The sequence below is a fragment of the Anastrepha obliqua genome, chromosome 2, assembly GCF_027943255.1.
Source record: "Anastrepha obliqua isolate idAnaObli1 chromosome 2, idAnaObli1_1.0, whole genome shotgun sequence".
Taxonomy (NCBI): Eukaryota; Metazoa; Arthropoda; class Insecta; order Diptera; family Tephritidae; genus Anastrepha; species Anastrepha obliqua.
Genome location: NC_072893.1, coordinates 110,826,997 through 110,850,393, shown reverse-complemented (window position 1 = coordinate 110,850,393; position 23,397 = coordinate 110,826,997). Strand labels below are relative to the sequence as shown.

General features: G+C 36.3%; 1 pseudogene; it reads right to left on the bottom strand.

Moving 5' to 3' along the window:
* Positions 1–8,619: 8,619 nt before the first annotated feature.
* LOC129238336 (uncharacterized) lies at positions 8,620–21,673 on the bottom strand (annotated as a pseudogene).
* Between the last annotated feature and the right edge of the window lie 1,724 nt (positions 21,674–23,397).

Here is a 23,397-nt window from a genome sequence, read left to right as displayed (position 1 = left end):
GGTGCTTTAACGTAAAAGGAAGTGTGGTTTCACTCGGCTGCAAATTTATACGAGGCAATAGAAATCGCCTTCCCTGAGCCTCGCCGCATAACACTTCCGCGTGCAAACAATTCGGATGCATTTGTTTTATGATAAGTCGTGTGCCATTCACCAATCTTTCTGCTGGGCTTAAATTGCGAATCAACATTATCACTGTTCCAATTTTCAATTGAAGCCTATGCAGCGGAGTTCCACTAAAATTGAGGGAGTGTAAAAATTCCACAGGGAATCTTACCTGATCTTGTGAAACAATCGTATCAGCGCTGAGATATGTGCGCTCTTGACTAGGTAGCATATCGACTATACTCGAGTTTATGATGGCACATTGATCATTTTTTGGACATAATATGGCTCGGTCTTTTAAATTATCGATTTCTATTATTCCATTATTTGGTTGGAAAACCCAGTCAATGAGGTCTCCGTTTTTTAAAAGAATTTGATCAGGAATTTTTACTCTTGATGCATTGTCTTGCCCTTCGCCGTGTCCTATGCGCAAAAGAACATTACAATAGTCGGGTTCTTGACTACGCATATTGATTGTGAGCTTAAATGATTTAAAAAATTTCCACAAAGCGCAACGCTTTAAACAATTATCAACTATGCCAGTTCGCGTACTTCTCGGTACCACAGGCAAAACTTGCCTAAAGTTTCCACCCACAATAATAATTTTCCCACCAAAAGGCGTCTCATTTTGGTGAATATCGCGCAAAAGACGATCTAAACGCAACAGAGCTCTGCCAGGTACCATGCTAGCTTCATCCCAAATAATAGCTTTTGCTGCCTTTAATGCCTGACCAGCTCTAGTGTTTGGTTTTACCAAAGAAACCAAGCTACGGTAATCACTGTTTCTCCAATACCACGAATATAGTGAGTAAGAGTTTTAGATAGAAATGTTTTTCCAGAGCTACCAGGTCCATAATAAAAACAGCTTTAACAGATATGCCCTCATATGACGTTTCAAACATTTATCACTTACTTACCTGATCTATTCCTCCATCTCAGCCGATGGCCTATGCTGCTAGTGCTGCTGCTTTCTTATATTTGTATAACTTGTTATTATACAAATTTAATAATAATAATAATAATAATAATATTCCTCCATTTAAAGTAGGAACTCTTCTACGAACTCTTCTTGGTCGTCCTCTAGGCTTATTTTAAAATTAAATATGGATGTACTTTTTTCTTAAAATAAATTCTATTTTGCGTCTCTCCAAAATTCTTTCTAATTTGCACTGTTACCGTTGTTTTAAGTGAATTGACAAATTTGAAGTCAATAGTCAATTCATACCAATTATTGCCATCACAACAAAATTTTGAAATGGCTCTGAGCCCTCGGTATAATAGCTTATCGCGAACCTAGCTGCTTCTCTCCATGCTGGGTATTCTGAAATTTTACCCCTAAATTCCGGTAGAGACTTTATCAAATGAAGGTCCGTGTGAGTACTTTGCACACCTTGGACAATAGTAACGGGCTTAAGAACTTCTATTTTTTTGGGTAAAATACTTTGAAACTCTCGTTTTAGCTCTGCTAATTGTTCCCTAAAATGCTGCTCAACCACTTCTGCTGCCGACTCTTAACAGACTAGCCACTGCAGGTCTATCCATTTTTAATGTTTATTTATTACTAATTTTATTTTCAAGAACACAAAATATATTTTTTTAAGTGAAGGACCTACTCTAATTATGTTTTTTTTTTTAATTACAATACTTACTAGACTTAACTAGTTATTTTCTCATACGTACATATTTTGCTCGAATTTTCTGATAGCCAAGATCATGTTGACTGGTGTTTTCCTGCTGATAGTTCGACCTCTAAAATTGTGTGTGTTTGGCCACTTCCACATCCGATTGGTACATATAAACTTTTTTGTTGAATATGCAAATGTTTGGTATAGCAATTAGAAGATTTTTATGAACATTTTTTTGTTCACAGTTTTTTATGAATATTTTTTTTCGCAAAAAGTGTTTTTTTTGTAATACCAATTTATCCTGGTTTTAGTATTTTTTGGCAAATTATTTTATACTCCTTTTAAAAGAATACGCTTTAAAGACGCAATTAACCTTTTTATTAGGATGATTGTTCAAAAGTTTTTCGCAACCCATTCACAACTCCTTTTTGAAAGGATATTTATTTAGTTTTTTTTTGCAGATACGTTTTTCACAATTTTTTTGAAAACTGTTTATTTGATATAATTTAAAAAAAAAAGAAATTTCCTTTTTTAATATGTTCACAATTTTCTTTTTATATGACATTTCATAGTATTATAAATTTTTCGTAAGGATATATTTTAATAAGTTTTATTTTCGCTTTTTTTAAGCAATTATTTCTTACAAGAAAGTTTTTTTTCCAAGCAGGGATAATTTGTTGTGTGATAATTTGTTGTTATTATAAAAGGCAACAATATCACAATGAATTTTGTTAGGCAGGTGGCGAGCATATTGGGGCTGTTGGCAAAGGGGTTTTTGTAGGCAAGTGATCACAACATACTAGTCTGTTGTCAGGCTGCATCGACTGAGCTTAAATGTCAGCACTGGGCTGACAGAAAAGGCGGTAGGGTATGTGAGGTAGGTGCAACGAAATGCTGTTGCTATATTAGGTTTCGGTGTCATGCCTTAACTTGTATATCAGGTTAAGTTGCACTAGCGCAGATATTTTCGGAAATATTAGGATTCAAACTTACACGCACAATTGTGCGTACACGGTCGGAAAGGGATAAGGATTCATCGGTGGGTATCCTGCTCGTTGGCGATCAAAGTTATTTCTAAAGAGATTCTGATGTGTGGCTTTTATCCTCTGTTGTATATTATTCATGGGTTTATGTCTAACATGCGATGTTTTATTGTTATAATTTTTATTATTCTTTGAAAATATATAATATTAAGTTAATACTTTTTCTTACTCTCTGCTAAAATGGTATAATGTTCAGAGACTCCTGTTTTATTTTTAATTTGATTTTTATATTTAGAAATAACTTCCTCTTAATAGTTTGCTTATGTTAAAAGTATATTCTGCATGACCACACATGTTGACGTCCAAAGAAAAAGGAAAGTTTATTTTAGCTAACATAAGTTAGCTGCGGTTCAATATTAAACCTCGTTCACATTTTACAACATCTCGTTCAGAGGAGATAATTTTATCATATGTTGTGACATGAACATGTGATATGTCAACATCCATAGGTGTGGGTTTGAATTCTTGACGTCTATTCTGTACTCCAGGTTGGTATCATCTTTCCTCTTCAAATTTCTTCTGATAGGTGTTTCTTCTTAATGGATTGTTTTGCCTTTTGTACGATATCTCATTAGCTATCGCATATGCTCTTTCTAGATCTCTTGGTTTCGTACCATACAAGGTGTGTTGGGTAAACTCATCATTGAGCCCATTGCGAAAACAATCTACTGCTATTCCTTTCGTAATCTCTTGGAGAGATTTGCTATCTCCAGCGTAGTCAATTTAACATTTTGTCATAGCTAAATAAAATATCTGGCAGATTTTACTATGAAATTCTGATAAAGTTTGCCTTCCTTGATATTGGTGTTTCATTTCCTCAATCAGGGCATTATAGCTTCTTGTATCAGCATAGCTGTAATCCAATCGATTGATAATTGCCTGTATATGGAAAACAGGACCATGGTTTTGAAGTAATGTCGCTGCTTTACCTTCGATTTTACTATACCGAATGAGGAATAGTGCGTCGTGGTATTGCTTGGTGGTTTCGAATCCTTCTATCGTTTTCATAGCCGCAAGTATGATAGATCTTCATGTCCTACATTTATTAGTGTCTCCATTGAAGGATGATAATTTTTCGAATAACCTTAGATTTATATCATTATCATTTGTTATTCTGGGATTAATGGGCTCGTATTGTTCAATTGGGACCCTGTGTTTGCTGGAATCTTGCAAACTTTGCTTCCAATGCTGCAAAAGCAGTTTCTAATGCGGATAATTGCGCGCCCGTCAAGATATTTTTTTTTTTCATCAAGAGTTATCGATTTCCTTAATTTAAGTGAATCCAGTTTCAAAAGTATATTCCTCGTCTACTTTTTCAAGACGTCGTGGGATTTATTTTCAGGAACCACTTTTCTTCACTTTTTATATTTTTTTCACTATGTGATTTTTTCTTTTCAGCTCAAGGATATTTTTGTACATCCCGGTTGAGCCCCTAGTTACAACAATACAATTAGATACATAATAAAAAATATATTTTAGTCGTATTAAATCGGTATTTGTACAATTGAGCTTAAGTGTAACATTAAGACTGACTTACAAATATTAATACTCATCCATTTATAACTTTTCCTTTGTGTATACAAATAGTGCTGATAGAGTTTATTTGGAATGTTGTACATGTAGGGTTGTATTTAGCGTGGTGAAAACGAATAAATTTAATTGACGTTTGGATCGATTACATTTTTTTTCATGTCCTCAACAGATCATAATGGAGCTATCCTTTAATAGGCTTTTATTTAGTAGTTTACGCAGGTACAGAGCCCCTCTTGTTGCTTCACAAAGATTTCACTACCTTATCTGATGAAGAGTATTTTGCTTCTCCTAGTGTGATCAATGCAATTATTAACACAAAAGAGTTTGGAAAACATCCAATTACACTAAAAAGGAATGAATTTGGTGAATTTCATCATTTATATAATGATTTAAGGAAATATCCTGCTAAATTTTAACAATATACCCGAATGAAAATTGAAACATTTGATTACATTATGGACAATAAAGTGGTGCACAAATGACTTGCTTATTACAAAGCAACAAGTCACACATTGCATGTGACACTGTTTGTGAAGACAAAAAGCAATGTAGGCACACAACTTGAACAGCAACGAAGAAAAACTGTCTTCAACAAGCAATACTACTTCGGCTCTATCGACAGTGCACGAATTGCACGACGCTGCACATAGGGGTATTTAGTTAATCTAGCTGGCCAAAAACATTTGTTTGGGGTTTTGAGTTGCTAAGGATGGGAATAATACAAGCGTAATGTGAACGGTATAAATAATGTATTTTCTTTCAACTTCCATAAAAAAAAGGAAAAAAAAAAAACATGTTTACAATTTTACTAATTATTCAATCAATCAATACATAAATTAATCTCATCGTGACTTTCGGATTGAAGTGTGTCTGCTGGGTTTGGTGATGCAGATACAAGCATATCCAATGTTTCAGGAAGAAAAGAAGACTTCTTATTTTTCTGTATTACCCTTGAGGCACTAAAATAGGGATCTGAGCTTAAAAGAAGCCTATTGAAAATGTCTCTGTTACAGGACTCTCTAGAAAATTTTCTTGAGTAATCCTGTCTGTATGACCTAAAATGCTTATTGCGCGCTTCTGCTGCTTCTTCAGATAGTTGCCCTATGGGTAACAATGCATTTTTTATTATGTCTGATCCGTGCACAAGTACTTTGTGAAGTGTGGGTGTCATTGGGTGCCACGGGTAAAGTTGCACGTATAAGCAAGCAGTTTCTTCTGCATATTTTTCATATTTTTCTAAATTTATATCGTATCCGCTCGAAATCGTTTCCAAAATCACTTTTAATCTATATATTAACTCGTAATCTATTCCTGTAATATCTGAGGATAGTTTTGGATCTTCAAAAAATCTCCTGCTGGTGTTGCCGTCATTTGTGTTTCCGAAGTTTGCTTTCGGCATGTCAACCAATAAGCCAGTTTCATTGCGAAACCTGGTCTGTATTTCGACTTTCTTATTCAACTCCATTTCTTTTTCTTCCGCTGATTTTCTCTGCCGGTACTTCTTCACGGGCAATTTATACGATAGATGTAGAATGCTTTCAAAAAATCGTATTCTCGCATGTAAAATGGAAAGACCGAATTCAGTAGCATCCTTTGAAATTCTCCTTTTGTCTTGTAAATTGTTGAATTCTTTGGAAACTTTCCCACAAATGTAGCAACGACTTGTGGATGTTGTGCCAGTAGCTGCGTTGCATACCTTTCCATCGACCATTGTCATTACAAATTGGGAATACACTAAAAACTTTTCTCCGTCAATATCCACCTCAGTCGCAACCAAATTACCAATGGAATTTTTAACATAATTGATCTCTTCGTTTGTAATATCAGTTGTCTCTTTTACGAAGCGAAATCTTATTGGACGACAAAATCGGGCAGATGAAGGTGTTGGATTTTCCCATAACACCTTTTGTTTGTCCGTGCCGCAAATTAATCGCACAGGTACAAAGCAGCTTTGAAAAATATTTGCATCAGAGTCAATCTCATCGTCTAGTTTTTGTTTGTATTGGGCTTGTTGGGATCCGTCGCAGCCCCATTTACATAACAATTTCAAAGTGTTCCGCTCTTGTTTGTTTATTCTCAATAAGACTTCTTCTAAGAATTCTGATAAACGCTTGACAGTAATATCAATTAATGGTTGCAGTTGGGTTTCCGCGCAGGTACTCGTTACCGTGGTCGTTTCTGGAGGAGGATAACATTTCTTTTTGGCTTCTTGAATTAAGCTATAACAGGGAAAAAACTTCTTGTTTGTCTTTCTTATGATTTCATATTGTCCTCGTGTTAAATCTGCATCTATAAACATTTTTAAAGCTTCCATAGGGGTTAGACGCGATGATACTCCACACTTAGAGGTATCGAAAGTTTTTTTGTACTTCGTTGCACGAGTCGGGGAGCTTGTTATATCTTGGAGTACGCGGGAAGCATCACGTTTTCCAGATTTTCTTAATTCAACTTGTGCTGCGTGAATTAAAACACCATCTTCTACAATGGAGCGAATATCTTCGGTTTTCCTCCTTTTGCTCCTTTCGATAGATTCACCAAATGATTTGCGAGGGCGACCTTGACGATTTGTAGTTGTGACTGGAATTTCGAAAGTACCTTCCAGCCAAAGATGGTTGTTTTTTAAGAAAACCTCTCCTTTTTTGTGCGCTTTAATCCACCTTTGCTTCAGTTCTGATTTAAGATGCGCAAAATTGTGTTTCAGTTTATTTAACTGACTTTCAGAAAGGTCGTCTTGAGTGAAAAGGTGGTCTCTTAAAAAACCCAACTTTTCTTCAAAATTACGTAAATTTTCTTCTTCATCTTATCGAAGAGTGATTTACGAGTCACTATTCTCACTCCAGAGGTACCCGCTGAACCTAAAATAAATTTTAAACATAAATTAATATTTCAATAATTTTTACTTTACAAGATAAATGTTCTCGGCATTAGTGTATCCGCGCTATTCCGCGGCTAATTCAATTATCATTTGATACTTAAGAATGTATATTTTTAACATGAATGTCGAAAAAAGCCGGATCTACCCCGATACTTAAACAAATACATCTTTGAAGATAAAATTCTTTAAAAAAATCAACTAATTTTAGACATTATTTCTCGATAACTAAAAATATATTAAACAGAATCAAATTCTATTATTTAAATTACATTTGGATTGCTACATACCTGAAGTATTCGAATCCATTGCTTTTTTTAACCAGGTTAACACAGGAAACTGCAGTTTAGCTCACAATGGTAACGTTTTCTAAAAATCGCCGATAACTGACACAAGCTGCCTGTTCGATGATCAAGTACCGACTAAGGTTGCCAGGTAACGCGTAACGGGATAGGGGTGGGGACGGCGGCCTATTGTTCGTTGGAATGTCCCCTGCCTCAGATAGTCGAATGTCGTATCATTTCTTTAAGTTTGTTATATTGACTTTTGGCCGCGTAGATAATAGAAAATACTCCTATGTGCGCTGCTTATATGCTTGCATGGCAATGGTAGAAAAACATTCTCATACAAGCTTTGCCGAAAGACATCAAGTACAATGTGTGAATTGGTGTCATATGTATGTATGTACGTAGTGTGTATTAGCACACCTTCGAGATGTATGAAAATTGCAAACATACACATTTCTTCGTTCCCCGCGCACTTTTGCGTATTAAGGGGAGAATATTAATAAATAACGGTAAACTTTCGATGAATAATTTTTAAAGCTATTGAAGTTATGAAATAAGACAGCTTTTAGTAAACTTAAAATCCAATAAAGTGCGCAGAAGAATATTTGCAGGCAAAGTGTAAGTTACATTCAAATATTAATCAGAATTTAATTTTTATTCTACAAAACCATTGTCGGGGTATATCGACGATATGTGGCCGATTCCGTATAAATGAAAAATAGGGTGTGTTTAATTCGTTATAATTCAATTTATTATAAATTGGGTTTATATGGTATATACATGTGTGTGTGTTTGAGTATTAATTATATTTAAAATAATATGTATAATGACCTGTTTAATTAGTGATGTAGCTGGATTTTTATTTCCTTCTGGGCGGTATAGCTGGATTTTTATCTCCTTCGGGTGGTCTACCTTGTTTTTCGTATGATGTTAGTTAAAAAACTGAAAGTTTTATATGGATGTTGGTGCTGTTGTTCATTCCTGCATTGTCCTTCTTTCGCCTTTCGGAATTTAAGAGGACAATGCAGGGATGTGTTTGTTTGGAATAAACATCCCGGCCGCCTTGCAGTGTCTGCGAATAAAAATTGGTTAATTGGGTGGAAAATACCTCTCATGATATTGAGAAATTGTTTTAAATAATGAGTTATACTTAGGGTCTAGTTTAAAACTCCGGTTAAAATCCATCCTAATGTGGTGTTTTGGGCGACGACTGTGCCATTATCGGGGTGAAATATGCCGGACCTTATAATTTTTGGGTATAGGTCGGCTCCAAGTTCGAGCATTACGTTGTTTGCCTTCGTGAATGATGGGTCAGCTAGGACTAAGTGATCGAAACTTTTTCGAATCTCGTCGCTTATGTCCTGCTCATAGGGTCGTGTGGGTAAATCCTTTGATATCAAGGCGTGTGTTTCGAGTCGCAATTGATCATCAGTTAGTGATCCGATTTTGAGATGGCAAATCCGATGTTCGTTGAGGTATGTTATCGGCAGTCTCAACTTTTTTATTAAGTCAGAGCCGATGGTGGTTATTTTTTGGACCGGGTTGATGAGGGCCCTGACTATGCCATTTGTCCGCTTGTTTGATGCGGATGAGTGCCGTGGGTACAAGGGTCTGCTTGGCCAGTAATGATGGTGGTCCTCTAGGGGTGGTGAAGGGATGTGCTTCGACTCCTCGATCTCTTTTCGTTTCCGTGACATCAGTGTATAATCTTGGGTGTCCATGTAGGGTGGAGTGATGTTTTCCATTGCATGTGGAACATCTCTTCTCACTTGTACAGCTCTTTGTCCGGTGTGATCTGGCCAAGCAATTGATGCAGTATTTATGGGTTGTGACTGCGTCGTATTTTTCCTTTAGATTCATGTTTGTGTATTTGGAGCATGTCACCAACCTATGATCCTTTTTGCATATTCCACATGCAACGTGTCGGTGTGTACTATATCTGGGTCGCGTAGTGTTGGAAATTTTAGGGTGTGCCGTGCGGTGTATGTCGCTATTTCTCTCTTCTTGTATGGGTGAAAGAGTTGTACGAAACCGGCGAGATCGGATTGCTAAAGCTCTTAAAGCTTTTTCATCCGAGAGTGGTGACAAGCTCATTGTTGGGCTGCTTCGGATGCTCGGATGCTCATTGTTGGGCTGCTTCGGCGAGTGGTCCTGACCGTTGAAATGGTTTTCCTTTTTAGGGTTAGGGGGGCCATGATCCTATAAAAAATTAACTTTTAATTAATAGGTAGTATTACAAGTTTTGTTATGGGTAAATAATATGAGGTGGTTTTATCCGCGGGCTTATATTCAACTTTCTTCATGTGGCCAAGTTCCAGGTATTCGGTAATTGCTTTATCATATTCCGCCTTAACTTCGGGCCTTTTAAGTAAAGACCTTTCATTTCTGAGGTATTCAGCTAGCGCTATGTGTCTTGACTCTCCAATTTCGACGTTTTCGGGGTTCTTAAAGCGTAGAGTTACTATATAGCGTCCGTTGGGGTTTTGACGTGTAGTTTTTTGATATCTTTCTTCGCAAAGTACGTCTGATGGGGAGGCTAGGGGATTTTTGGGAACTTCCTCTACCTCCCAAAAATGAGTAAGTAGGTTATCCGGGCTCATTTTATTGTAAAAAGAGACCAAGTTTGGTGACTGAGACAATCTGGGTACAGGGCCAGTCAAAATCCACCCAAACTCTGTCTCTTGGGCTAAGAGTGAACCTAAAATATTTCGTTTAACTCCTCCTAGAATAAGTTGTGGGTATAGATCACTACCAATCAATATGTCCACGGGTCTGGGTTTGTGGAATTGGCGATCTGCTAATATGAAGCCGAGCTTTTCAAGGCACAACTTAGGGTCAAGTAGGTATGAGGGTAAATTATCCGTGAGGTTGTTTACAATAAATGCTTGTGTCGATATTCTAAAATGTGTATTCAACGGTGAGTATAGGGTAATTCCGCACATTTTTGTTGGTGTTGCTGAAACTGAGTTATTTAACCCAGTTACTTGGGCTGACATGGAGTGTGTGGGTATATCGAGATTCTGCTGTAGTTTTTTGGATATAAACGTAGCTTCGGATCCCGAATCGATGAGTGCTCTTGCAGTGAATCTTTGGCCATTATGTTCTATCTGAACCATGGCAGTTCCTAATAAAATCTGCTTCCTATTTGGGTTGAATTGGTCTTGGGTTGTCGGTAGAGTGGACTGTATAATGTTGGTATAGGTTTGCGGATTTAGTTGTGGGGTTTGCGTGGGTGTGGAGGTATCTGTGTTGGTATCAGGAGTTGAACTTAAGACTCTTAATCCCTCCGGGGGATTGGGTTCGACTTGTTGAGTCTCTATGGAGTAGGGTATTATGTTTTTTATTACATTTTCTGCAAGAGTATTTGCTTTTGCAGTCTCTGAATCTATGCGACATTGCTAAACAGTTATAACAATATCCGTACTTTTTGATTAGAGATATACGGGTTTCGACACTCATGGCTAGGAATTTATGGCATTCACGAATGGAATGTTGTTTTTTGCATATTTGGCAACTGTCTATTTCGAATAGTTTTTTTGATAAATTGGGCTCGGAATATTTTTTGTTTTGACTGTTGCGGGATGGAGTTATTAGATACGTTGACGTGAAAAGTGTTGTATCGTTTTTCATAATCTTTTTTTGTTATGGTGTGTTGGGCTGGGTGACTTTTTGAAACTGAAGTTTTAAAATTCCCTACTGATTCCAAAGTTTTATATTTATGGGTCAAAAAACTATCAAAAGTTTCCCATGAGGGTATTGTGGAGTTATCTTCGAGGGTGTATTCAAATGCTTCTAGGGTTTCCTTAGGTAGTTTTGAACTACAAAGGTATATTAGAATCGAGTCCCAGCTTAATGTGTCTATCCCTAGGTTTGTCAAATTTGTTAAAGAACTGTTTACCGTTCTTTGTAGGGTTTTAATGGAGTTGCCTGTTTCTTGTGTTACTTGTGGCAGATTAAAAAGAGTTTTTAGTTGGGTATTCACCTGCATTCGTTTGTTTTCATATTGGTCCGTTAAATTTTTCCATGCTTGTATGAAACCATCATTCGTTAAGGGTGCACTTTTAATTGCTTCTCGTGCTTCGCCCCGGGTCTTTTGGTTCAAGTGGAAGAGCCTTTCCACATTGCTTATCCTTGGATTATGGATATAAAGGGCTGTGAACATGTCTCTAAATGTAGGCCATGTCACATAATCTCCGTAAAAGATGTCCGTGTCGCATGGGGGTAGATGAACTGTGGGTGCGAAATCCATTATAGGGACCTCTGAAGATCTCTCTTTAATTTCTTGGGTATGTTTCGGGTTCTTTAGAATGTCCACATCCTTATTTATTGAAGCTAAGCAGTTTAGATACATTTGATAGCATTTTTTATATGAATCTTTTATTTTGTTTAAATCGTCGGCACTATTAGGGGCTCTGCGAAAAACATCATATGCTTTCTTCAATTTATTATAAAGAGAATCGAGTTCAACTCTTTTGATTTCTAAAGTATATACTGACTCGTTTTCAGGTAGGGTCTGGAAATGATCATCCACGAATTCAATCAGATCAGAAGTTGTTATCTTAAAGTCTTCCATTTTATTTAAAAGAGTGTGGCTTTACAACCGAATGTAATGAAGGGAGTGAGTTCGATTATTATTTTGAAGATAAAGCTCAAATGAATTTTCGTACTTTTATGTATTACAAAATTTTATTCACTAAAGGCAACTGAGAATGCGTTTCAAATTTTTCCTACAGGGGGGTTTTCAATTTTTTCCTACCGGGTCGCTTTTTCGATTTCCTACTGGGTAGCGTTTTCGATTTCCTACTGGGTAATTTTAGTTTGTGAGTACTGGTATTGATACCAACAAATTGTTAGGTGGAATGGGTTGCTTTGGGTTTATATACGTGTGGGTGTGTATATTTGACTAAAATGTAAAAATTATAAGCAATAATCGCTGTCGACGAGCAACTGGTGTTACACTGCACTGTTTCGGGTATGTATGTATATTATACTGTGTTATACTGTACTGTTTCGGGTATGTATTATATATATATATATATATATATATATATGGGTATATAAGTTAATAAATTATAAATTTATTTTAGTTTTTGAAAAATATTTACGAGCTGAGCTCTTTATTCATTCAATTATCTTTTTACACTGACCACTTAAAATTACAATGCCTCTTATAAATAGTCTTAAGCTGGTTTACATGATTCTTATTGATCAGCATTTCTTATGCTGGTTTACATATTTATTTGTTGATCAGCATTTCTTATGCTGGTTTACATGTTTATTTGTTGATCAGCATTTCTTATGCTGGTTTACATGTTTATTTATTGATCAGTATTTCTTATTATTTGGCACAGTAAAGTAAGCATAAATGATTTATAAGCATTTAGCTGCAATGTAAGCAGTCATGAAATGTGCTGACTAAATATTGAAATATGATAACTGATATGAAATAACTAAATATTGAAATATGAATAAATGTTGCATTAACTTATATAAAAGTGCAAAGCAGAATATATAGCAAAATAACTAGCGATTCAAGCTAGCTTAATCACAAATTTTTTAATTTTACTTTGCAAAATTGTGATTTGCACTTATGAAAAAATATTTGAAATTATTTGGGTCGTACTTACAGTTTTTTTTTTTGTTTTTTGTTTTTTTTTGTTGTTGATGGGTTTTTATGGTTGATGTCTTAGCAGCTTCTGCTTATATTTCTTTGCAGATTAATATCTGTTGAACTTGTTTGTTTGTTGAATACTTTGGGTATATTTTTCACTTTGTATATCCGGCTCGAAGGACCAAAATGTCGGGGTATATCGACGATATGTGGCCGATTCCGTATAAATGAAAAATAGGATGTGTTTAATTCGTTATAATTCAATTTATTATAAATTGGGTTTATACGGTATATACATGTGTGTGTGTTTGAGTATTAATTATATTTAAAATAATATGTATAATGACCTGTTTAATTAGTGATGTAGCTGGATTTTTATTTCCTTCTGGGCGGTATAGCTGGATTTTTATCTCCTTCGGGTGATCTACCTAGTTTTTCGTATGCTGTTAGTTAAAAAACTGAAAGTTTTATATGGATGTTGGTGCTGTTGTTCATTCCTGCATTGTCCTTCTTTCGCCTTTCGGAATTTAAGAGGACAATGCAGGGATGTGTTTGTTTGGAATAAACACCATCATACCAAACACTAACTGCCTATTTGATTTTAAAATATCAGGAATTCATGTAAGTAAATAATCCACATTTGACACAATTCACTTGTTTGAATTGAATTGTTTTTCATTGCCTTTCAGTGTCATTGCTTTTCTTGCTATCTTGCCGAAATATGTGTGTTGTGATAATTCTGAGAGAGAAACAAGTCATACAAAAGCATGATTTGGTTTTCTCTCTAGCTGTTACTGTTAGTTGAGAACAAAACACTGCATTGTTGTGTGAATTTAGCAAATGACTTGAAAGCACATATATGTCGACTTGTGCACCACTTTACTGGACAAGATAGGTGTGAAACTAAAGAAAAACTGGACAAATTTTATTAAGGTGCCAGTAACTTCTTGCGAAAGATTGATAGTGACTCCGAGGTAAAATAATTCTTTAATACTTTGTTTAATTCAATTATATTTCATGTAATAATTTGTATTTATAAAAAAACTATTTTTGTATCGAGTCAGTGTAATAAATTGGCGTCTCCTTTGCTGTTTGTATTTGGTCCAATAATGGCTCACTTCCAATTTGTATGGAGGCAAATGATGAAGTGGTTGGTTCATTTGTGATTTCAATTGGCACAAATGTGCTGGAATGAAAATGTCCTGATGTGCTCAAATCAATTGAGTACACTTCTCAGAGGAGGTGCTAATTGGAGAGGAAATTGTTTCATAGCGTGAGCGTTCGTTGCGCAGTTCTGGCAAACTGTTGGCTTTACCATGCACATATTTGTACAGTGTATTCTGCATTTCCATTCTGCATAAAAATTTTTTTTCCGGCTCCAATTTCCGAATATGCGGCAGTAATGTTAAGACAAATGCCTCATCTTCGTCCAAGACTGTTTTTTTTTCTAAATTTCTTTTTTCAAGCAAAAGTAATTTTTTTTTTTCTATTTCTAACAGTACGGCACTGCTGCTCTTCGCAGTCCGTTTCCTCTTTGGGCATAATTCAGGGTTTGTTTCAAAGCTTTCATACATTTCCTCACTTTCCTCAACTTGTGATGTGTTGTGGACGTTTAATGCGCGCCTTTCAAGGGCTAGAAAGTGCATTGAATGCACTTTTGGACTTATAAATGCCAAATTTAGAATTTTATGGAAACCGATAGAAACCGATCCTTCCCTTGCCGAAGTAATTATTAAGGCAATTTGCCTACTGCACAATATTATCATTGATCGAGAGGGTTTGGATGAAAACTTGAGAGAAGAAGTTGAGAAGCAACAAGCTAGCATCAAGAATGGTAGATTAATTAGAGATCACTTTTGTAACTATCTATGCCTCAATAAACTCAAATAATATGTAATATTACTTACTTGGTACTTTTATTTCTGCTGCAACCGATTTTCCACACAAACACGATTGTGATACCATTTGTTTTTTGGTCCCACAAAGCAGGCCGGGAAAAAATTATTATTATTATTTGATCGATATCCAAGTTAACGTGTCCCGCAGGACATCGTTTAAAAAATTAAAGTTGCGGGCCAAACACTTGGCCCGTTACGTTATACTTACTTTCGGGATCCTAGAATTAATTCTCCTTTTTTAGGTATTTAACAATATATTTTATTATATTAGCTGGTTGAAGAATACCGATTGAAGACTACTGGTTCAAGACTGCCCGCGCAGCGCCACACTCAGAACCTTTTATACTTAAGCTAGCCTTATTCCTACCCTAACTCTGCTGACATAGCGGTTCCCACGATGTTGTGCATTTCAGGTGAAGTTGCTGTCTGCCGGATGCGCGTGTGGATCACGTTGCATCAAGCAGACGCACTGTCAGCATATTTCAATAGACAGGTGTGCTTCTGCTGCAGGTGAGCGAGTTAACTGTGGTGTTAACTTCCATTTTTTTATTTTTAAACTAAAACTAAAAAACACAACTGCACTCTAAAAAGTAAACATCAACAATGCAAAAAAGCGCGCAAAACGCTTTGAAACTGTTTTCTCGCACTCATCGGCTTTGTTGTCTGCTCTTGTCGGCGTTCACTGTGTTATACACAAGCTTATTTTAGTACGGGATCCGGCTGCAGATTTGGTGTAGTCATCGAGTACATGCTGAAATCCACATTTTTACCCACATTTATGATTAGGAGAATAAAAATTCACCAAGTTGCCAGTAGAAATATGGCCGAAAGTATTTTTAATTAAATTATTGTTAATTGATTTTGCGGGAAAAATTTAATTAACCAAGTTTTGAGATAAAATATCGTTCGGTTTACTGCAATAGGTGTAAAGACTTAAAAAAACCGTAGTTGCCGTTGCGCGCTTGGCCGCACCTCTCCGCAGCCAGGTATAAACAGGTATGATTTCGATTTATACATCCATAACGGATATTGATCTGTTATAGATCAAAATATAGCTAATTTTTTTCTCATTATTATGATATATGGCAACCTAATTAAATCTGGCCGCAAGTTAGGGTTGCCAGCAGTTAAAGATGGGAAAAATTGAAGGTTGAGTGAGAGGAAGCTAGCGCGTAACATCACTAGTCTAACAAGGATAGCGACATTTTAAGGCTATTGCGCATGCGTCAGATGCTGGTGTTCTCAATCACCAGTTCAAACAATAGCAAGATCGACCAAAGAAATAAATACTCCAAAAGAATAATCATTCTTTCAAAACTACAAATTTTATAAATACAACAAAAAATTAATATTGATCAAAAGTAAAGCCAAGGTTACTATGTAAAAAAAAAATTAGAAAAGAGGTTGACCCACACACACATCCACACATCCACATTTTTAATTTTTTTAACGGGAAGTTAAAAATTCTATTGTGCAAGTACTGTATGAAATAATTTTTGATTTTATTCAAGAAATCAATTATTTGGTACATATAGATTAAACATTCTAGTATATGGAAAATTAAAAAAATGTATCTTGTAATTCCGTGACTTATTTTTAAAAATCTGAATCATCGGAGCTTTCATTTATACTATCATCGCTGCAAATATCAGAATTGCCGTCATTATTGGAGGATTTGTTTGCAGAATCACACAGCCCACTCTCCACTTGCGTTGGAGTTGAGTCTCCCAAGAACCATGTAGGTTTTAAGAAACCATTTCATACCAGCCAACCATTATTTTCCGCGCTGAACTTGATACAATTTGGCTCAGTAGCATTTAGCCATATCGAATTAACAAAGATCGTCCGCAATAATTTTTGTTTCAAGGATTTCCAGCATGGTGGAATATGAGTTGAGTCGAAACCTTTAATTCTTTTCATAAATTTTTCATTATTTTGTTTTGAAGCGTACATTTTATTAAATAATAAAAATCTAGCGGCATTCACACTTTGGCACTTTGGAAGTCCATACATAAGGCATGTAAACTCTTGAACTGTATCAATTTTTGCTTCTTCAAAGATGTCATTAGGATTCGTCAAAGACGCGAAAACTTCTTGAATATGTGGTTGCTTCATAAATATTTTAAAGGGCCGAATTTTCCCTTTGTTAAAGAATGCAGCCGTATAGTCGCAACACGACTTCATCTTTATCAAATTTAATTTAGATTAATTTATTTGATAGTTTTAGACACACAAAGGGAATAAACAGGAAATATATGAGACGTTATATATTACGAACTCCAAAACAACGTGGTTTGTAGGTTCGGATAAAAATGTCGCAGCTGCTTAGTTGAGAACACCAGCATCTGACGCATGCGCAATAGCCTTAAAATGTCGCTATCCTTGTTAGACTAGTGATGTTACGCGCTAGCTTCCTCTCACTCAACCTTCAATTTTTCCCATCTTTAACTGCTGGCAACCCTAACTTGCGGCCAGATTTAATTAGGTTGCCATATATCATAATAACGAGAAAAAAATTAGCTATATTTTGATCTATAACAGATCAATATACGTTATGGATGTATAAATATATCGAAATCATACCTGTTTATACCTGGCTGCGGAGAGGTGCGGCCAAGCGCGCAACGGCAACTACGGTTTTTTTAAGTCTTTACACCTATTGCAGTAAACCGAACGATATTTTATCTCAAAACTTGGTTAATTAAATTTTTCCCGCAAAATCAATTAACAATAATTTAATTAAAAATACTTTCGGCCACATTTCTACTGGCACCTTGGTGAATTTTTATTCTCCTAATCATAAATGTGGGTAAAAATGTGGATTTCAGCATATACTCGATGACTACACCAAATCTGCAGCCGGATCTTAGACTATTTGTATTGACTTGTATGTAATCAGTTTTATCGCACTGACAATCTCGGCTCGGCTTTCAGCGCTCACTCTGGTCGTCACCTTACTCTGAAGCAGTGGCACAACTATTTGTCCATTTTCCATAACTGTTCTCGAGTAAACCACGGGTGCATAAGCAACTTGCGATGCATCACAAAAACCATGTAAACAACATCGCTTTGATTTTGAAACATAATTTTAGCTATTATTATTAACGAAAAGTAATCACCCACTGGATTCCATTGTAATCCTAAAGTGTTAATGAAATCTGCATCACTAAGTGATACTGCATTAGAAAATTCTCTCATTTCTTTAGGGATTGATTGAAGAAGATCAACGCAATTTGAAGACCATTTCCTCAAACAAAATCCTCCAGCCTTTAGTAGTGCACACAATTCTTGTTGCAGATGAAAAGCCTCGGAAAGATTGTCTGCCCCTGTTATAACGTCATCCACATAAATGTCGCGTAACAATACTTCTGAGGCTAGTGCCTAGGTATCAGACTCATCTTTAGCAAGCTGTTTTAATGCCCTGATAGAAAGAAAGGGAGCGGAAGCTGTACCATAGGTTACAGTTTTTAATTTATATATGTTTATAGGATCCTTTACATATTCTCTCCAGAGAATATTTTGAAAACGTTGGTGATCAGGGTTTACAACAATTTGCCTAAACATTTTTTCTATGTCAGAGCACATAGCTATTTTATGCCTACGCCTACGAAGTATTATTTGGTATAAATCGGAATGTAATACAGGTCCGGCCACCAGTTCCTCGTTAAGTGAGCGATTATTTTGGTACATACTCGAACCATCAAATACAACGAGCAGTTTTGCGGCTGTACTACTAAGTTTTTCTACGCCATGGTGTGGCAAATAATATGACAGGGGAGTAAAATTTTTGGGGTATTCTCCAACTAACTCCATATGAACTAAATCTTGATATTCTCTCATGAACTTCAGGTAAGCAATTTGGAAGTGTTCCCTTGTAGCGGTGATTCAACTTCCGCCGTCAGGGATCGCATCAACGCCGCCAACAAAGCGTATTACGCCCACCTCAATTTGTTCAAGTCCCGACTTTTGTCTAAAACTATGTACAAAACCCTTATTCGACCAATCCTAACATATGGTTGTGAGGTATGGACTCTTAAGGTTGATGATTGTGCTCAGATTGCTCGCATGGAAAGAAAATTTTTAAGAAAGATCTTTGGAGTGGATGATGGTACCTATAAAATCCGATTGAACTCTGAACTGAGCGATCTAACTCAGAACGAGTGTTGGAAGTAAACTTATTACTTCGTGATCGTTACCTTTTGTTAACACACAGTTGGAAACCAAATAAAAAGCTTCTAGAGAGTTCTTTTAATACAAGAATATAAAATGATGTTTATTCAACGAAAGTCAAAAAGCAAGTCATTACAGCAATAGAAAATTAGTGTTGTATGTTGTTTCAACAAAACCAAAAAACAGAGTTGCATGAATATGTGAGTTGATAACAGAGTTGCATTTTCAACAACGAGACAGCTGTGCGTTTTGTTAAAGCGCAGCGCATAAGATGGCTAGGTCATGTGATCCGGATGCCTGTTGACTGTACCGTAAAGAAAGCCTTGACTGGAAAGCTAATGGGCGTGAAGGCCAAAGACACACCGAGGAATCGTTGGGTAGACGCAGTGGAACACGATCTTAAGAAGCTGGGAATACGTAACTACGAAGCAACAGCCGCTTCGGAGGACCGCTTTGGAGGAGCATTTTGAAGGAAGCTTTGACGCACACAGCGTTGAACCGCTATGTAAGAAAGAAGAAGAAGAATTTGGAAGTTTGGGTTTCTGGCAAACATCCGCTCCATATTCTTTAGTCTAATTAGAGCACCTAAGTGAGAATTATGAAACTCTGGTACTGGTTTCCCATTAAGCTCGGCTCGGAAAGGAAGCGATACAATATATCGACCCGTGTTATCCCTTAAGGGGTTATACGCAGTTATGAAGCAAATAAAAGACGGGTTTTCAAGGATTTATCCTGAAGAAACTTCAGAATATTTTAATTTGAAAATTTTTGGCGGTTATAAAAGCATTTTTTTTTTTTGTTATGAAAATGTTGATTATAGAGCGCGCTGCAGGCGATTTCTGGAACCTCCTTTAAAAAAAGACGATTTACGGTGTACATCGTAACTCAGGATTGGATTATCTGAAATCAAAAAACCAAACAAATTTTGTTAATATATTAGATTATCTAGTAATTAATCGTTCGGCTAATCAAAATAGTGAATTTTCACAAAATGGCAGCTTTTAAAAGAAATGATTTCGATTTTTACGCCGATTTGGCCGTAAATTGATTACAAAATGGAAAATAAGTATCAGATTTACAAAAGGAACGATTAATTACTAGAAAATGTATCTTTAGAGATTGAGTTAAAACGGTTGACCGATCAAACAAGCCGTTTTCGAAATATCGTGTACACCGACTTGAAAAATGCCGTTTTGAAAAAAACACGTTTAAGTGTGTAAAAATGAAGCGTTGTTCAGTGGCTATATCTTCAGCAGGATGCGGTCTTATGTTTGGCAATTCTTTTTGCTCCCATCTTAAGCTGATCATCTATATGGCAAAGATGTGTATTTATTGTTTTAATATTAACCGATGTTGACATTGGTCCCGAGATAACCCATGAGTATTTTGGTAAATAAGTTTATATTTGAGCGTCTTTCATTAGAAAACCATATACATCAGCGCCCAAGATAAGATCTAAGGAACGTGATTTGAAATATTCGGGATCCGCTAGAGGAATATTTGAAATATCTGAACTAAGTTGCAATGGAATAAAACTCTGTTGTGGCAGATATGAACGAAACTTGGGTAAGACATATGCCTTTGCATGTAGGGTATAATCGTATTATGCGCAGGAATGCAGTTTAAGATACGCTAATTTCTTTAGACAATTTTCCTGCTGCGTGTTTATCCCACGCACTTGTAAAGAAGTGGAACGGCATGGTATTTTATATAATTGTATAAATTGCTCTGTAACGAATGTGCCTTGAGATCCTTGATCTAATAAGACTCGTGAATTTTATAATTTTCTCAAGCAGGAGAATTTAAAAAAAAAGAATAACTTTTGCCTTGAAGGGTTTCTCAACAACTGATTTATTACTTGTTCAATCATTACATTCAGACTTAAACTAATGTACATATGTAATTGCTTATTTGGCATTTAATATTTATTTTAATTTTACAAAATTATTGTTAATGTCTTGTTCAGCATTTCCTTTCTTATATTTTGTTAAGTAAGTTAAATTGTTGCAAAACAGGAAATGCGCTTCAAATTACTTTTATTTATTGTTTATTATTTTAGTTACAAATTCATCAATTTCGTCTGTCTTAAAATATGAGCTTGTCTTTGGAATTGAATATGTAACTCGCGCGTACCAGTTTCTTGTGTCTTTGACACAAACAATACACTTTTCGTTCTGGCATTTACCATATTCAATACCAGAGATGCAATTTTCACTTTTTTTAAATGTTCTTCTATGCGCACCGTAAATTTTACAGCACTCGTTTTCAAATACAATTTTGTTACCGTTTTTTGTCATCTGTCGCACCGATAGTAAATTGGTACAAAGCTATGGCACGTCCGCCACTCTTTTCACCCCCCTTTTTCTCACCCTCGGAAGCGCCCTCGCTTACACTAACCCCAGACTTACCCTTTTCAGGTGCCTTTGCGGCGACCTTTTCAGCTGGGACCACTGCTCCTCCAGCAGTCTTCTTTTTCATACGGGGAGGGGATCTCAAGAGGACCTCCTCCTCCCCCGATGTCGACTCGTCCATCGCCGACGACGCCAACCTGGAACCGCACTGGAGAGGGGTGCTCGCCCTCTTCATCGCCACGCATAATTTGGGCATAGCCCACTGCCACCACTGTCACTCGCGTCACGGCACTTGCACAGTGAACAATTGTTTTCTATACCGAACAATTGGTTCACACGCAATTATAGCGCACAACGATAATTGTTTTTCCCACACGTGTTACACCGAACAGGTGCTCGCAATTATAGTGGCGCCCACTTGACGGAAAGAGCCCGCCGACAATTACACGCACAGCTTAACAATGGTCTTTCGCACAATAGATACCGATCAGGTACGCGCAATTTAAGCATCTCTCACTAACGGCAAAAACCCACCGACGGTCACACGACAGCCGAACAGTTTCCCGCACAACACAACCACGCCGATTAGGTACGCACAATATACGTCACTTGCCGACGGTAAAAAGCGGTATTTTCTCGCGAAAAACAACGCTCAAAGAAAAATTCACTAGCTCGTAAAGCAAAACAAGCGCTCACGCGTCAGCTTACTTCAACGGTCACACTGCGAATGATCTAATAGCCAGTAAGATATCGTTTAATGGAAATTATAATGTGATTGAATCTTCTACTAAATCTAATATATTGCAATGATGCAACCGCGATAGCTCGCTGGATGTACATATCGTTCATTTGCTGCAACGTCGTCATAACTCAAAAATTGTGATTTTACAGTAGATGCATTTTTCAGTTTTTAAATTGTTTTATATAAGTTAGGTTTTTCTCTTTATATTAAAACACTTAGGGAGTTCCCAATATGTACTATTTGTCGTATTTCTTTAATCATGCTATTGTATTAGCACAGTTGTAAAGTTGTTGTTTTTGTTTAACATGTACAAATACTGCTATTTCAATACAACTTTAAAAGGTATGTTTAGTGTGCTATTTGTCTATGCTATACGATCGGCTGATTTTGTTTACCATCACAATTTGTGCAAAAGACACATCATCATCTTTTACTAAGATTAAAAGGTGGTCAAACTCCATTTGGTTTACCCGCAGCATTTGGCAAAATCTGTTTTCATCTAAATGCTCCAATACATTCAGCTTCCATTGGTTTGACTTAGGAATTCCTAAATAGACACCTCGGCGATTGTTTAGCAATATCAGCATATTCAGTCTGAAACTTTCATCGATATCTTCCTGCTCGTCTTCATCACCTACAATCAACACGTAAAAAGAGCTCAAAGGAAGTGTTGGATTACTTACTCTCGTCCACAATGAAGATGTCGTGTGTATATTTTTGACAAATCGCTGCTATTATTTTACTTTTTTCGCTCCTCCTAGGCATTTTTATGTTTATATTTATATTTTGTATTACTTTCACTTCTGCTAAGCAGCTGATTGATTGGGTGAATAGCATTCACAATAGTACATCAAATAGCAAAGGATGTTCACACGTTCGACTATACAACTGTGCTATTTCAATAGCAGAAGGGAGAAATAGCATCAATAGTACACTTTGTGAACTCCCTAACTTTTTACTTTTTTAAAAATAAACTTTATTCTAGGTACTCTTACATATATTTATTTAGTTCTTACGAGAGCTAAATTAATTGTCCCGACCACGACTTATCGTTGTAAATCAATAACTGAAAAAGACTCCCTTCTTATTCTAAGCTGCCACCTTAAATACCCTTTGTCTGTCTATGTTGTTTTTGTTGTCATATGCCTTGATCTTGTGTGTTT